Source organism: Caretta caretta, chromosome 5 (genome assembly GCF_965140235.1).
Source record: "Caretta caretta isolate rCarCar2 chromosome 5, rCarCar1.hap1, whole genome shotgun sequence".
Taxonomy (NCBI): Eukaryota; Metazoa; Chordata; order Testudines; family Cheloniidae; genus Caretta; species Caretta caretta.
Genome location: NC_134210.1, coordinates 97,716,189 through 97,734,477, shown reverse-complemented (window position 1 = coordinate 97,734,477; position 18,289 = coordinate 97,716,189).

Genomic DNA, 18,289 nt, shown 5'->3' with positions numbered 1-18,289 from the left:
TTGCAAACTCTCTTTCAAACTTCTGTTACACCATTCGATTTCCCCATTGGCTTGAGGGTAATGTAGGGATGAGCTTCTGTGTAAAATGTTCCTCTCTACTAGAAAAGTTTCAAACTCCAGGGAAGTAAATGGACTACCATTATCTGAAACCAGTTCTTTGGGGTTATCTCCCTGCTAAAAACTGAAATGAGGAACTTAATTACTGTAGCAGAAGAGATTTGCGATGTAAATGCTACTTCAGGCCATTTACTGGAATAGTCTATTAAAGTGATGGCATAACAGCAGTCAATTGGAGCAGTATCAAAGGGTCCTACAATGTCAGTCGCCACTTTTTCCCATGCAGATTCAGGAAGAGGAACAGGCTGTAATGGAGGGGTACATGTCACTGCTGTTTTATCATGCATTTGGCAAGTGACACAGGATTTTATGAGTACTTCAGTTTGAGAGTCCATCCCTGGCCACCAATACAGATCCCGTAGTCATTGTTTGGTTCGGACAATTCCTTGATGATTATCGTGTGCTAGGTGTATGAGTTTTGACTGTAATTCTTCTGGCACAAGGAGCCGGTGTGTACCTCGTAGCACACAGCCATCAAGCAAAGAAAGTTCATCCCAAACTCTAAAATAAGGCAGCAAAACTGGGTCAAGGTTTTTAGGGTTACTGGGCCATCTCTTTGTCAGAAATTCCCGTAATTTTTGTTGAATTGGACACGCTAAACACGCAGCTTGAAATTGTTCTCTTTTAACTGCAGTGAGAGTGCTTGTAATAAGTGCAACCACTACATCCTCCTCCTCCGGTGGACCATCTGGTGAAGGCAAAGGCAGGCGAGAAAAGCAATCAGCGACCACACTTTGGTTTCCAGGCTTATATTCCAGGTCATAATTGAAAGAGAGTAGTCTTGCAGACCATCAAGCAATACGGTATCCTGCTCTTCCAAGTCCTTTTGTTGTGATCATCATTGTCAAAGGGCTGTGGTCTGTGCACAGCTTGAACGTGTGGCCCCACAGGTAAGTTCTCCATTTTTCAGTAGCCCAGACACAAGCAAGTGATTCTTTTTCGACTGTAGAATATTTCCTCTCAGCATTACTTAGTGTCCTTGAAGCAAATGCAACAGTCCTCCTGTGTTGTCCTCCTGAAGCTGTGTGAGGACAGCCCCAAGTCCGTAATCAGAAGCATCAGTAGTTACAATTGTGGGCAATGCAGGACTGAACAGTGCAAGTACTGGACTATGAACAATCAAGTCTTTCACCGTTTCAAAACTAGCTTGTGCATCCATTGTCCACACTAAGGTTGAACTTCCCCATAGTAATTCCCATAACAGTTCAATGACAGAAACATAATTGGGAATGAATTTTGCATACCAGGAGGTAAGACCCAAGAAGGAACATAAGGTTTGCAAATCTGTTGGAGGAGGAGCATTTCAAATTGCCAGGATATGATCTGGATCTGGTTTTAGTCCAGCCTGTGAAATTGTTTGCCCCAGAAAGGAGAGTTCAGTTTGTCTAAATTTGCATTTGGACCTATTGAGCTGGAGGCCTGCTGTGCTGATGCAGTTTAGTACAGACTGCAGGTTATTGTCATGCTCCTCAGAAGTATTTCCGAGCACGATAATATCATCCAGATAGCACTGAACTCCATGTTGATTCTTCAGAATCAATGACATCATTTTTTGAAAGGCACTTGGGGCAGATGCAAGACCATATGGAACACGTTTAAAATGAAATAGTCCCTCATGTGTAATAAATGCTGTGAGGTCTCTGCTATCTTCATGCAACATAACCTGGTGGTATGCAGTCTGCAAATCAAGAGTAGAAAACATCTTTGCTCCATGGGAGTTCTGCAAATACTTCTTCTATGTGAGGAAGAGGATGGCTGTCAATCACAACGGCTTTATTTGGCTCCCTTAAGTCCACACAAAGACGAATGCCTCCACCCTTCTTCTGTGTCATTACTATAGGTGAATCTCTTCAATCATGTCCTTTTGAACAAGTTTTCTAAGTTCCTCTGAAACAGCTTCCCTGTCTAAAAATGGTAAGTGCCGTAACTTCTGTCATACAGACATCACATTATTCAGCACTTTAACTTTATGCAGAAACCTATAAGCACAGTCGAGTTTCTCCTCAACCTGGTGTTGGGTCCCAGCTGAAACTGGTGTGGGTACCTCAAGAGTGCTTTGCTGAGGAAGATCAATTCGTCCATTAACTACCCTGAGATTTAAAGCAGCCAATAAATCTCTGCCAAGGATAGGAGTGCCTTTGTGGACAATGTAGAACTCTGCAGTTACACAGCAATCACCAAAAGTAACTATTACTGGCAGGCAGCCATGTACTGGAATATGGTTTTTCAAATAGCACACCAAGTGAAGTTTGGGTTCAGTAAGAGGCACATCTTTAAAGTAATGCAGATAGACGGAATCAGGTAGTATAGATACTGCTGAGCCAGTGTCCAAAATTAGCTGAATAGAGTGTGGCTTGCCTGAGGGTGTGGCGGAAACGTTTACAATGCATTTTATTTGTTCTGGAATATGTGCAGTAGTGATTTTGTCCACGCTCAGCACAATAACATCTGGTATTGTAACTGCATGCACCTGTTGATTGAACTGGCTACTGCGACATACTTTAGCAAAATGTTCAATCTTTTTGCAATGATTCTACTGAGCTACTTTTGCCTGACATCCTGTGTAGCTTGCAAGGTGTTGTGGGGATCCACAGTGAAAACATGCTTTTACTGTATTTTGAATTTGCTGATTCCGTGGTTTTTCATTAGTTTTCCTCTTGCAATTGTGTGTCTGCAGCGGTAGTGAACTTTTCTGCAAAGGAGTCACAGCCTGGACAGTGCCTCCTGTATCCATGCTCATTATTTTGGCTTCAGCTGTAGCTGACTCAATCTGAGTAGCAATGGTTATCACTTTTTCTAGTGTAAGTTGTGGTTCTAGAAGTAAGTGTTCTCCTACCTGAAGCATGGTTGTTTTCTCAATGAGCTGGTCTCTAATCATCTCATCTGTCATATTCCCAAAGTCACAAATTACAATCAGATTCCTCAGGGAAGCAATATACTGCATTACAGTTTCCCCTGGTTTCTGCTCACGTTGGCACAATCTGTAGCGATTAGCTACTACATTCACTTTTGGCACAAAAATGTTCTTTAATGCAGTGAGTGCAGTCTCATATTTATCATCTGCAAGGGGAAAAGTGTAAAATATACACTGTCCTTCTGCTCCAAGGCAGTGGATTAGCAGAGCACACTTTCTTACTTCAGAAATCTCTGTAGCACTGATTGCAAGCAGATAAGTCTTAAACATATGGATCCAGGTAGTAAAAGCAATTGGAGGCTCACCTGGGCTTTGCAGAAAGGGTGCAGGTGGGTTCAGAGGCAGAAGATCCATCCTCATCACCAGAATGTTGTAGCAACCAGGCAAGGTACTAACAAGCTTCAACAGGACTTTATTTTCAAACCTCTTTACCAAGCTGCTGCTGCACCCTCTGTAGCTTTCTCCCAGCCTCTCAACTCCTCCCCCCTCCTTCCTGTTTCCTGTCCTTTCAAACTCCCAACAGCCAGTGCTCCCAATTCTAATAATTACAAACAACATCTAAACACCACACCTGTGTGTTCCCCCACCCCACCCCGGGACCCCACCTCCCCTGCTCCCTGTCTTCTGACCGTCCCCCCGCTCCCTGAACCTACGGCCCATCCAACCACCCCCTTCCCTGACTGTCCCCTGGGACCTCCTGCCCCTTATCCCACCCTCCCCCTCCCTGCCCCCTTACCTTGCCACTCAGAGTTGCAAGACAGGCTTATTTGAAAGCCTGGGAGGTGGGCGGGTGCAAGCCACACTACCCGCGCAGCAGCATAACTACAGGGGAAGGGGGACATTGGAGGAGGGGCCGGGGGCTAGCCTCCCTGGCCGGGAGCTCAGGAGCCGGGCAGGGCGGTCCTGTGGGCTGGATCTGGCCCACGGGCCATAGTTTGCCCACCTCTGGTGTAGTGTAATGGGACAATTTTATCCTGCCTACTGGAGGCTTTCATTATTCCTAGAATACTTATGATATATCCTACATAGCTTTGATTGTATTTCTGTTATTTAACTTGCTTTTAAAGATAATTTTGGAACTGTTAACTTATTTTGGGATACGTTCTGAAAGCTAGAGTCAGAGAAAAAGAAAACAAGCCCCTGGATCCAGATATGTGAGAGTGGTACTCCTGGGCCACTCAAGTCAAAGGTATATCCAATGGAAATCTAACCCCGGCCCACGTCCACTGCATCATAGGGAAAGCCTAAAGAGCAAAAGGCTGGCAGTCACAGCTGACATATACCTTTTCTCTAGTTTTTTAAAGTTGTGGTGTCACACTAGAACCAAAATCTGTTAGACTCTCGTGGAGGTAATTTTGCTATAAATACAATGTTAGGTAAACTTTTAATCACTGGATCTGATTCACCCAGGTTTTATGTTGGCATATGCCCTACCAAAGGCAGATAATCCACCAGGGTATGAAGCTGTAGCAGCACAAACCAGCCACAAATTGAGGATGGAGGCCTTGGAAACTATTACAGTCCAAAAAGTGAGCCATGCTGCCTGTCTGAAAAGAGCATGTGGCCAGAGTGTGTGCTGGTTCACCACTTCTCAGTGGCTCCTAAGGTCTTCCAGCAGGAACTACAGTTATTCCTCCAAGGAAGAGGCAGTCGTGATATTATTATTAGGTGTATTATTGCCATGCACTGAAGTGAATTTCTCCTGCAGTCCTGGGGACTTAGCTCTTAATCACACTGTTCCAGCTTCTCTGAGTCTAGATCATATACTTTTTACTTCTTTGGAAATGTTACAGACACATTTTTAAGTTGTAGCAAAATGTTTGTTGCTCATCTTTAAAGGAAAAAAAGAGAAAGGGAGAATCTGGACATACTTCTGTTCTCCTATGGTCCTGAAAAGCCCTTATGGGCTCCCGTATAGATGTACAGTGGGACTCACATTAACATACCATTATGTCATTACTGCTTCAGACATCATACTGAATAACACAGAGCAAACAGCAATCCCAGTTAAACAATACAATCCAATAGCCAAGGCCTGTATGTGCCAGCTATTGAAAGCACTTACAATGGTTAAGCAGGCATATGCAGGAAATGGAATCATAGCACTTAGAAGTGATCAGATTCACCAAAGTTTGACTGTGCTTTGTGAAGGCAATTTCAGCACACACAATAAACCACTATCAAAATATCAGCATACACTGACCATCTTATACCTTCTTATGCATTACAGAGCTATGCCAGCAGCTATTCCTATAGCTGCAGGTGCTAGAAAACGCGGCCTACCCTATAGAGAGGGTGGTTCATCATCTGACATTATAAGTTATTCCAATGGACCTGAAGCTGGAGCTCATAGGTCCAGCGAAAGCTGAGCAGCTTTACAACAATCCCACCTTATATTAAGGGTATATTTATAAACAGTGTAAAACGGTTAATAGATGTTATATGTTAGTATATGGTACAGACTGTTAGACTGTTATAGATGGTTATAGACAACCTACTGGACTCTATAACAATTGACTAACCATATATTCAAACATCCATTATGCAGTTATTTACCCATGCAAACTATTTGCAAATGTGCACTTAAAAGAAAGTGTTCTAATAATAAGACAAAGCAGCTCCTTTGAAATACATTATTATTTAGGCTGATAGCTCAAGCAACACACAGAAGGAACAAAAGGATAGAAGGATCCAGTCTGGGGAATCCTCCCTTGCAGGAACAAAGGAGTCTAGAAGGAGATTTAAATGATGCGGCAGTAAAGCCCAGTTGTGATAGCTGGGGAAGGTTGAAAGCTCCACAGCAGAGCCAGGGAGTTTGCAAAGAAGGGGCCATGATGTAATGCTGACAGCTAGTATCACATTCCCTATTTTGATAACTTAGTCTCAGTTTCAGAAACTGACTGCAACGAACACTCAAGTATCGTTGTGACAGAGACAGTTTCTACAAGGTCACTGCAAAGCTGGGAAACAGTCACTCCTGCAAAATGTGAAAGCCTCAGCAGCAGCACTGAACTTGGAGATCTTCCCCAAAGAAAGAGAGTAAATGAGTGAGGCACCAGATGCAGCCAGATCAAGATCACTGACCTTACCAAGGAGCTTTCCTCATTCTCGTTGCCCTTTTTTAAATGATATGCATAGGAAACACTGTCATACAAAGTGCAATTTACACAGTCTACAACCCTTTGACAATTACAGTGAGAGTCATTGTCAGTACAGTCATTGCTTCACAAATGTTGCTTGGGTGGGAGCCAATTTCCAGAAAAGGAAATGGCTGCATAACACATGCACCGTAGAGATAAAAAGTACATTCCACAGATAATGAGAGCGCTGCAAGAGCCCAGGTTAGACAGATAGAGACACCCTAAAACGGATTAGCATATGTCTGTACGTGGGTACATCCATCCAACCCCACTCTGTTTTGTGAATACCCTTTTAATTGTAAAATTGTGCTGTGCCTTCACTTCTGCACTGTGGCCTCCATCTTGAACTGAAGCACCCACAACATGTTGGGGAAATTCTTGCTCCCAACAGACTTCTAACAATAAAGAACAATCTTGACTTTCCATAAATGGAAGCTCCCTAGAACAAGGAACAAGTTGTAGCCCAGGGAAACCAGTTCTCCAAGTCTGAACTTCGGGTGGGTGGGAACTAAGCAATGAATCACTTGAAAAGAGACTTGAAGCCCCTCAAAGGGGTCACCTAATAGTAGGGACATGAACTTCATAAAAGGACAAGTTCTGCTCTGAACTGGGTCTCGCTCTCCAGCTACCCATCTGCTAACAAAAGACAAGACTGGGCAGGTGGAAAGAGGGTGCACAAGAATCCAGAATTCCCTGGAAGGACATGCCTATGACAAAAAGGGCTCTCAGAAAGGGTCAGGAAACTGAGGCAGGGTCTTGCATGCAGTTATATATATGCAGCTATACATAGCTCTGTATATCTACTGTGCTGTAGCTGTGTTTAAAAGTGCCTTTACAAAGTCTCTGTGTTACTTCCTTTAACTGTCACAAACTCTCCGAAGGGTGAGACAGTAACCCAGAGTACCCACAAGGGTGGAGTTGTGCAGGTGTGCTTAAACTCCTGGGGAAACTTGGGGTCTAGGGAAGCTACTGTCCCATGCCCTGAGAAGGGAAACCAGGAGTTGGAGTTTGTATCTCATGAGCGCATTTAAGAGCCAGACCTGGAGACAGTGCCTGAATTCTGTTCAGATTACAGAGTAGCAGCCGTGTTAGTCTGTATTCGCAAAAAGAAAAGGAGTACTAGTGGCACCTTAGAGACTAACCAATTTATTTGAGCATAAGCTTTCATAAGCTACAGCTCACTTCATCGGATGCATTCAGTGGAAAATACAGTGAGATTTATATACACACAGAACATGAAAAAATGGGTGTTATCATACACACTGTAAGGAGAGTGATCACTTAAGATGAGCTATTACCAGCAGGAGAGCAGGGGGTGGGGGGGAGAAAACCTTTTGTAGAGATAATCAAGGTGGGTCATTTCCAGCAGTTAACAGGAACATCTGAGGAACAGTGAGGGCGGGGGGTGGTCTACAGCCAAGCTCTGCGATACAACCGCATTTGCTCCAACCCCTCAGACAGAGAGAAACACCTACAAGATCTCTATCAAGCATTCTTACAACTACAATACCCACCTGCTGAAGAGAAGGAACAAATTGACAGAGCCAGAAGAGTACCCAGGAGTCACCTACTACAGGACAGGCCCAACAAAAATAACAACAGAACGCCACTAGCCATCACCTTCAGCCCCCAACTTAAACCTCTCCCACACATCATCAAGGATCTACAACCTATCCTGAAGGACGACCCATCACTCTCACAAATCTTGGGAGACAGGCCAGTCCTTGCGTACAGACAGCCCCCCAACCTGAAGCAAATACTCACCAGCAACCACACACCACACAACAGAACCACTAACCCAGGAAACTATCCTTGCAACAAAGCCCATTGCCAACTGTGTCCACATATCTATTCAGGGGACACCATCATAGGGCCTAATCACATCAGCCACACTATCAGAGGCTCGTTCACCTGCACATCTACCAATGTGATATATGCCATCATGTGCCAGCAATGCCCCTCTGCCATGTACATTGGTCAAACTGGACAGTCTCTACGTAAAAGAATAAATGGACACAAATCAGACGTCAAGAATTATAACATTCAAAAACCAGTCGGAGAACACTTCAATCTCTCTGGTCACTCAATTTCTGATCTAAAAGTTGCAATTCTTCAACAAAAAAAATTCAAAAACAGACTCCAACGAGAGACTGCTGAATTGGAATTAATTTGCAAACTGGATACAATTAACTTAGGCTTGAATAGAGACTGGGAGTGGATGGGTCATTACACAAAGTAAAACTATTTCCCCATGTTTATTCCCCACCCTCCCTCCCCCCACTGTTCCTCAGATGTTCTTGTCAACTGCTGGAAATGGCCCACCTTGATTATCACTACAAAAGGTTCCCCCCCCCCCCCCCTGGTGTTAATAGCTCACCTTAAGTGATCACTCTCCTTACAGTAAAAAGAAAAGGAGTACTTGTGGCACCTTAGAGACTAACCAATTTATTTGAGCATAAGCTTTCATGAGCTACAGCTCACTGCATCCAATGAAGTGAGCTGTAGCTCACGAAAGCTTATGCTCAAATAAATTGGTTAGTCTCTATGGTGCCACAAGTACTCCTTTTCTTTTTGCGAATACAGACTAACACGGCTGTTACTCTGAAACCTCTCCTTACAGTGTGTATAACACCCATTTTTTCATGTTCTGTGTGTATATAAATCTCCTCACTGTATTTTCCACTGAATGCATCCGATGAAGTGAGCTGTAGCTCACGAAAGCTTATGCGCAAATAAATTGGTTAGTCTCTAAGGTGCCACTAGTACTCCTTTTCTTTCTGTTCAGATTAGTAAACTTAAAAGCTCATGGGATCCAAAGCTTTGGATCCCAAACAGCAGCCTGGTGACCATCCAGAAGGGGGAGTCAGTCTGGGCTGTCACAGAGTCATTATAGTGTTGTGTTTGCAAATTGATGCTGCTCAGAAGCATGTGTCAGCCTTTCCAATGTATTTAGTAAAGTTGGTAGAATAATGGAGAGTCACCTATATATTCACAATTAAACTACTCAAATTTGATTAACAGCTATTTGTGAGGTCATGCCATTCATTATTTGAAAATATTTGTATAACTACCAGCACTCACTAAATGTTTGCAAACCTTGAGACTCCATGTCTTCCTTCTGAGACCCCAGGTCAAAAACAACCCAATTTGAAAAGTAATTTGCCCAAACTATAAGGCCAATATTTACAAATATCAAATACAACCAGTGCCATCTGGAATGATTCATGAATAATGTCTACACCAAAGTAGGCCTAAATTGGTTGAGTTTTTGTCCCAATAAATACAGTTTTAACCAGTTGTAACATTTATGTCTGTATTAAGCTTTGCCAGAAAAATCCTTTCAGAATGAAGCTTTGTGCATATCTTTCAGCTAAAAAACAACAAAAAACAAAATCCTTTGTTTTGAAAAATGTAGCTGGATGCAATTTTTATATTTATAAATGTAAACACTGAAAAGTGCACACTAAAAAAAAAAATCGTAATCATTGGACCTAGTTCTTATTTTTACCAGTTTGTTAGCCATTGCTTTAATATGCAGTAACTCATGCAGTTGTTTTGTTTCAGTTTCCAGACTCAGCAAACACCATAGCAGGAGGACTGGAAGGAGACTTTCTACATAGAACAAGTGCCAAGGAAGGTCAACATTCTGATCTAACAGCCTTTACAGTAGCATCTTAAATGCACACTAGTGCAAGCTGTGCACGGGCACTCATGTTAATTTCAAAGGTGGGATCAAAAATCTGATGATGAACATAAGTAGTATGAATATCAGCTGCCTAAAAAGACCACTGCCCTGTTAAAATACACACAACTATGTGAGGTCCAGTGCATTCCCCTTTCCCATCTGTGATGTCATCTGATTAATATATGACCTTATAGATCATTGTTGCTACCACTGTTACACAATTGCAACAAAGGTTGTGCAAAAGTATGTCATGTAAGGTGTCTATGAAAAAGATATGGTTTGCTGAATATGATTATCCTATTTGCATGTATGTATGCATGCATCATTTTTTTTTATCTGAAGTTATTATGAATATTGACTCTATGCCTGTATTTCAAATGTGTTTGCTTCTGTGGTCACACCCACAAGGCAGCTTATTTCTAGTTTGGCCAGCACATTGTAAAGGGATTATTCAAGTTGAATAGCCCATCAAAGAACAGTTAACTCACAATGGACCATAAGGCTTATCCCTACCTGATGGCCCTTCCTGTGCACATTCTAGCTAGAATATGGGTAATGGCCTCTGCTATGACTCAGCGAAGCATGCAATGGCATGTGACCAAATCATGTGACCCTAAACTCCATCTTCTTATCTGGATTTTTCCATAAACTGTGCTAAGGGCTTTGTTTGGAACAATGGGTTTCTCTCCACATGGCAGAAGCTATAAAAGGCCCTGAAAACATCTCCATTTTGCCTCTTTCCTACTTTAACCTCTGGACTACGGACTTATACTAATGGGAGCATTTTAACCAAGGGCCTGAGGACCTTCCAAATCATTTGGAAGCAACCAGAAACTTAACAAACCAGTGGTTTATTTCATCACTGCTTCAAGCCTGAACTAAGACTTTTGCAATTATTGTATGTTTTTGATTTCTTTAACCAACTTTAAATCTCACCTTTCTTTATTTTTATAAATAAACCTTTAGATTTTAGATACTAAAGGATTGGCAACGGCGTGATTATTGGGTAAGATCTGAGTTATATATTGTCCTGGGTGTGTGGCTTGTCCTTTGGGATCAGCAGAACCGTTTTGTTTGATAAAATCAATTTTAAATAACCACTCATCATTAAGTCTAGTGTCTGGGTGTTAAACCCAGGACTGGAATTCCTAAGGAGGCTGCATTCCTGACTTCTTGTTAACCAGTGTGATGAGACAGAAGTTTACTTTTGTTGCTGGTTTGGTATATCTTATGGAAGAATTACCACCAATTTTGGGGTATGGTTGCCCTATTTCTCAGCAGCTTGTCCTGAATTTAGTATTCTCAATTGCGACCCACTGAAGCACAGTGACACCACCTTAATAAATTAAAAGAAAACAGACCAAAAACTTTTCTAGTGGCCTCACATCCTTTACACTTCCAAGCTGGTTTCTACAAAGCAGGAGCCCTGAACTACCAATGTTATCTGCTGATGACAGATGCAAGCCCCAAAATTTTGGAGAGAAAAAAAAAAAGTCGTCGTCCTTGTATTGTCCCCCTTCCACCCACCAAGGATTCCATTCCAACCACTTCCCTTCTCATCTGATTCCTACTGCCTCTCACATCCCTTCCACATCCTGTGCCATTCAGCATATGGCTAGAACTGTTAGCTGCCTAGTAAGGAGTTTTGTACTATTTCTGCCTGGTACCCATCAGGTCAGGATTAAGACAATTTGCCACAGAAATCTTTCTTTGCACATTTCCTAGTGTGTGTGAATTCAGTCTTAGTATGCAACTTACTTTAGCAGAATCTATAATAAATTCTTCCAACCGACCCCAGAAATTATGTTCTGACCATTTCAGTGGCTACAACGTTTTGCCATTGCTTGCTGGATTAAGAATACCAATTGTTTCTTTAGCCCATTTTAGAAAGCATAGCCTCAAATTTATAAAGGTCTTACCTGATTAAGTTCTGGCATATCTGGCATCGTGCAGGACATCTGGAGGAATATAGATCAATAAAACAGTGTGTTATTATATACAAGAAAACATCTGTAATTTGATGTATTAAATACTGGGTAATAAAAAGACGTATGAAAAAAATTCTAAACAATGGTATTGAAACTTGTGTATAGACTGTAGTCATCATCTGAAGATTTGTTCGAAAAGCTCAGTGTTTTATTTGGAATTTTAACTGTTATACTATTAGTATTTCATAGCTGAAGTCATCATCCTAATAAGGCATTAACCAGTTTAGTCTCTTGAGGACTGGAATGCTTTAATCTAACCCAAGTTATTGAGATAACTGGGTAAAATTTAATGGCCTGTGACACACAGGATGTCAGACTACATCATCTAATGGCTCCTTCTGGTCTTAAACTATATGAAACCATGAATTATCATTGTTTATTGAGCACCATCAATGCACTCAGAATTATATGATCATAGTACTACCCCCAAGAAGTTTACAATTTTAGGATCCGATCCTACAGGCCTTATTTAGTTAAAGCTACCACTTTAGTCATAAAGCTTGCGAGGGAAAAAAAATGTTTGTTTTGTTCATTCCTCAAATGAGGGTTGAAGCATTTTAATTTTTGACTCTTTCCAGTGTTCTATGGAAGAACAACATGATTCAGCTCACTCCTCAAGACAGAGACCTGCTGATAGGGATACTGGGATTAACAGTAGCTTCTCTTCTTCTATTTAGAGCAGGTTCTACCTTACTGTTTGACACAAGGTCACATTTTTGGAGTAGGAAGGAGAATTTCCACGTACCAGTAATGCAGTTCTATGAACTGCATCTCACATGGAGGCTCAGCCACATTTTCAGCTACCAGACTTAGAGCTACATGTCTGAAAGTCCAGAAGGGTCAACAGCTTCCAGTTTTGGTTTGCAACAAACAAACAATGTGGCTGTCATCACTTTACAAGTGTGTTGACAGAACTGTCTATGAAACAATTAATGAATGACAGTGCAGTCCTATCATGGTTATGACTTTTACTGGCCATCAAAAAGTGACTAAATCCTCTCCTATATATAACAGCATCTATTCTACACAATCTGTGCCTTCCTTAATATTTAAACAAAACATTGGTGTGAGCTTCTAACTGCATTGCAGCAGTGGACATGCCGCCCTCATGTAATTGTGGCACTGCAAAACTGTAAGAACAGCATCCACAGTATCCCTATAACATCTATCAGTTCTCTTTCAAGGTAACAAAAATAAAACCAAAACCACAACTATACCTGTGAGGATCTTTTGAGCTGGGTATGACTTTTGCACACTCTCTTTTATTGAAGACTTCTTCAATCCATGATTTCTGAGACTGAAAAATAATGCCAAACAGAATTACAGTTCTGTACCTCAGAAAGCAAAATAAATAGTGACTACATAATTTCTACAGTGCAGGACCCGTAAAAAAATCTCAGAATGCTTTATACAATGATATGTGTGCAGTGTAGTTATAGCAATTTAGGTCCCTGGATATTAGAGACTAGGCGGGTGACGTAACTTCTTTTATTGGACCAACAGAAGTTGTTCCAATAGAAGTTATTACCTCACCCATCTTGTCCCTCTGTTACACTATGACGTCAGGAAACCAAATGCCAATTAACATTATCAAGGAGCCCAAATGAAAACCCTGAATCAGAACAACCCCAACACCTCACTCCCAAACTTAGAGGCATTCTATCTGAACCTGAATTTGGTAGTTTGGGTCCATCTCTTATTAATAAATGTGAAAGCTCACTCAGGGGAGGTTTAAGACTTACTTATAGCAGATGAAGTATCTAGGACAACCCAGAACTGAGGGGAGATAAGAAATAAATGTTGATCTGTCAGTATCCTCCTCCTTCTGGATTACATATGTTAAATGTCTAGTATGTGGCTATCTTATTAAAGATGGAGGATTGCATTTTCTTCTTTTATAGATGAATATTAAGAATTGCAGTTGTCCCAGTTAAACATTTACTGATATGAAACTACAGAGAAATGCTGAAAAAGGCCTCTCCAAGGAGTTGATCCAACCTTTACTGAAGTCAACCAGAGTCCTTCCATTGGATAAGGCCCCTAGAGAAGGGCTATAAAATTGAGTGAGTTAGAAATGTACTGTGCTATGGATACTTCTCATGAAATCTCCCCAGGATTTTTTTTTTCCAATCACATGATTTATTTCAAGACCAAATAAATCATCATCTCATGCTAAACTTCACTCTTCTGTCACTTTGCTTTTGGTACTTTTAGTTCCCTATCCCCCATCTACACAATGTCAATCTAGACAATTAAATGTTCAGGGCAATGATCTGTCTTCATACTTACAGTATTCATAAAGGGCCTATCACACTCTAAGAGCTATGTAAAATAGTAAATAATAAAAACAAATGAGAATGCCAGTAATTCAATTACTAGATTATACTATTTGGAGTCTTATAAGAAGAGTTCTGTTAGAACCCAGAATAATCTTCTTCAGCTTGTTTGATTAAGCATCATATTTCCACTAATCAGGCAAGTGGTTTTTTTTAATTCACCTCCAAATCCTAAAATATTTTCATTCCAAATCGATGGCTGTTGATTTGACTGATGTACAGAACATCAAGAGCTGTGTAAAATGTGGTGTAAAAATGTCTAAAAGGTCCCCTTTTGACTCCCCTTGAAAGCAATGGGATTCTTTCCTTTGAATAATAAGAGCCACATGAGGAACTTACTAATATTAGAGTTTGTAAGAAAATAGATTTCTTATAATGATTTCTGTGTATATTCATCTGGGAACTACTGCATTTAATTGAGGCTAGTTATATCTTAGAAAGATTATGAATGGGAAAGATAATCCTCAGAGTTTGATAGGAGCTCAAAAACACACAGGAATATTAATAATTTCAGAAAGAAATTCATGGACTACAAATTTTAAAAAGAAGGCATAGAAATGCAGTTCAGGGGAAATGTTGAGTAGGAGCTGCATGGACTAGTTTCATTATTTGATAGCAGGTTTTGTATATACATTTCTCAGAAACCATTTGGACACATTCCTATTAGGAGCCATTACTCCTTCATGCCTCCCAAACAACTCCATCCTTATTTCTTGAGCAGTCAAGCAAAAAATTGAATTGACACCATTATAGCATACGGGGCTTCCAAAAATCTACCACTGTGGATTCTAAGCCTATCAAAAGTGGCAGAGAACAGCATGTCCATTAATTTTACTCACTGCCTTGAGGAAGAATTCATTTTGCTGAACTTGTTAATTAAAATGACTATGTTAGGGTGACCCAGTAGCTCTTTGATTAGTGCTGCACAGTACAACATGAGAGATCTGGACTCAATCTCATGCTCTCTTGGTGGGCACCACCTAGAAGCCCTGATAAAGCCAACAGGGGAAGAAAATGGAAGAGAAAAAGGAGTTGAGGAGAGCTGGCCATTGCTCAAAGACACAATATTAAAAAGGCACCACAGCAAGCTATCCTGATGCAACGGAAAGATAGGAAGAATAGTAAGAGGCCAATATGGCTCCATTAGGAGCTCTTTAATTACCTGAAAATCAAAAAGGAATCCTACAAAAAGTGGAAACATGGACAAATTGCTAAGGATGATACAAAAGAATAGCACGAGCACCTACAGATAAAATCAGAAAGGCTAACGCACAAAATAAGTTACATCTAGCAAGGGACAAAAGACAAGAAGAGGGTTTATAAATTCATTAGGAGCAAAAGAAAGATGGGTTCAGTACTGTTCAATAATGTTTATAATGACTTGGATAATGGAGTGGAGATATGCTTATAAAATTGGTAGATGACACCACGCTGTGAGGGGTTGTAAGCATTTTGGAGGACAGAATTAGAATTCAAAAGGAGAACTGATCTGAAATCAACAAGATAAAATTCACTAAAAACAAGTGCAAAGTACTACCCATAGGAAGGAAAAACATCCATCTCACAAATACAAATCTGGGAATAACTGTCTAGGCAGTAGTGCTGCAGAAAAGGATCTGGTGGTTATAGAGGATCACAAATTGAGTATGAGCCAAGAATGTGATGCAGTTGCAAAAAAAACTAATATTTTAGTGTGTATCAGGACTGTTGTGTCTAAGACAAGGATGGTAATTGTTCCTCTCTACTCAGCACTGGTGAAGCCTCAGCTGAAGTGTTGTATGCAGTTTTGGAAGGCACACTTCAGAAAAGATATGGACAAACTGGAAAGAGTCTACAGGAGAACAACAAAAATTATCAGAGATTTAGAAAAACTAACATATGAGGAAAGGTTAAAAATGCGAGATACGTTCAGTCTTAAAGAAAGATGACAGAGGGAAACTGATAAGTTTTCAATATATTAAAGAAGATGGTGATCAATTGTTCTCCATGTCCACTGAAGGTAGGACAAAAGATAATCAACTTAACCTGCAGCAAGGGAAATTTAGGTTAGATATTAGGAAAAACTTTAAGGATAGTTAAATGCTAGAATAGGTTATGATGGAAGGTTGTGGAATCCCCATCACTGGAGGTTTTAAAGGACAGGTTAGATGAAACCTGGCTCAACACAGGGGGATAGAGTCGATAACTAATTGAGGTCCCTTCCTCCCCTATATTTCTATGCTCAGCCCTGAGAGACAGATGAGATCCTAATCTGCTTTCACTTCAGTCTACGAGCAGCACTAATAGGTCATAAGAATAATTGTCCTCTTTGAGATCAAGAGATTAGTAACTCAAGGTGTCAGGTGACTTTCCTTAGGCTACACTATTTCCAGGTATTACCAGACTTTTTTTTTTTTATTTCCCAAAGGCATTCCCTTAGTTGGAATACTATGGTCCAGCTGTCAGATCCAGCTCTATAGCATGTAGTTCTAGTAGAGATCAAGTGTACTCAAATCATCCATAGACGTCTTGCTCCTGGGGGCATCTGCGCCAAAAAGTTAAAAATTATGTGCACAATATTTTAAAATTCTGCAAATTTTATTTGTGAAAATAACACTACATAATCACACCAGTTTCAATTATTTTGGCAATTTATTTCAAAATACCTTTCAGCAAGTATGTCTGAAACAATACAGACAAACACAAAAATTCCTCCAGGAGTAGAGAGTTAAAGAAACCCCTATGACAACCAAGTTCCTGTTTCTCTGCACCCTTCTCTCCCCCCAGAGCCCAGCCAGGGCCAGACACCTACAACCCCTCCCCCGCCCCCCGGCCAAAGCCCCTGCCAAGGTACCCCCCAGCCAATACACCCAAACCGCCTCCCCCTCACCAAGCCCAGCCGCGGGTGCCCCCATTGCCCAGATACCTGCACCCCCTTTCCCCCAAAAGCCCAGGGATCCAGAGGGAGAAACAGCCTAATGCTTGGTCTCAGGCTTGTATGGAGTTTCCTGCACGCTGCTGTCTAACTTCCCTCAGGGTGTGCTGTGAACTGAAACTGCCAGGAACCCTCTAGCTCTCTCCCCCTGGCAGCGTCTTCTATGTGTGAGCTGGGCTCTGCCTGGTTAAGCAACCTCTAGTGGCAGCCAGCAGTATTGCGGCCTATTTCTGTGAGGCGGAAAGGAAATTGTGTGTGCACGTTAATTTCTGCAAAATTTTGCATGGCACAGTGGCACAGAATTCCCTCAGGAGTAACGCCCCTGCCCCTAAAGATCACAATATTTATAAACAGAGCTTTGGATGCAGGCTGGGGCCCGAAAGAGAATGGTATCAGGAGAAGTTTTGCCTGCCTAACTTTAAATTCTTCTTCATTGCCTTACACAATGCAAGTGATAACATATGCTATTAAGTTTAGAAAAAGAGTAAGGAAAAGACCAAACACCACATCATAGCCATTTGGTGAAATGTTCAAAGCCAAAGGACAACTTTCAGTTTCACATTGTCCGGAAGCATAGAAAGAAAACGGAGAATGAGTTTGTGTGTGTGGTTTTTAGAGGGGGGTGGGAGGGTGAGAAAACCTGGATTTGTGCTGGAAATGGCCCACCTTGATTATCATACACATTTTAAAGAGAGTGGTCACTTTGGATGGGCTATTACCAGCAGGAGAGTGAGTTTGTGTGGGGCAGGGCGGAGGGTGAGAAAACCTGGATTTGTGCTGGAAATGGCCCAACTTGATGATCACTTTAGATAAGCTATTACCAGCAGGAGAGTGGGGTGGGAGGAGGTATTGTTTCATGGTCTCTGTGTATATAATGTCTTCTGCAGTTTCCACAGTATGCATCCGATGAAGTGAGCTGTAGCTCACGAAAGCTCATGCTCAAATAAATTGGTTAGTCTCTAAGGTGCCACAAGTACTCCTTTTCTTTTTGCGAATACAGACTAACACGGCTGTTACTCTGAAAGAAAATGCATTAGACAAGGTAACTATATGTAGTTTTCCTTATTTTTCTGTATTTCTTACTATCAGCTTTTCGTACCACCTGTGACGGGTTCAGTCACAGAGACCCCCTTGGGACTATCACCTGATGTGCTGAAACTACCTCTGAGACAGTTTTCTTGGTCACCTTGGGACT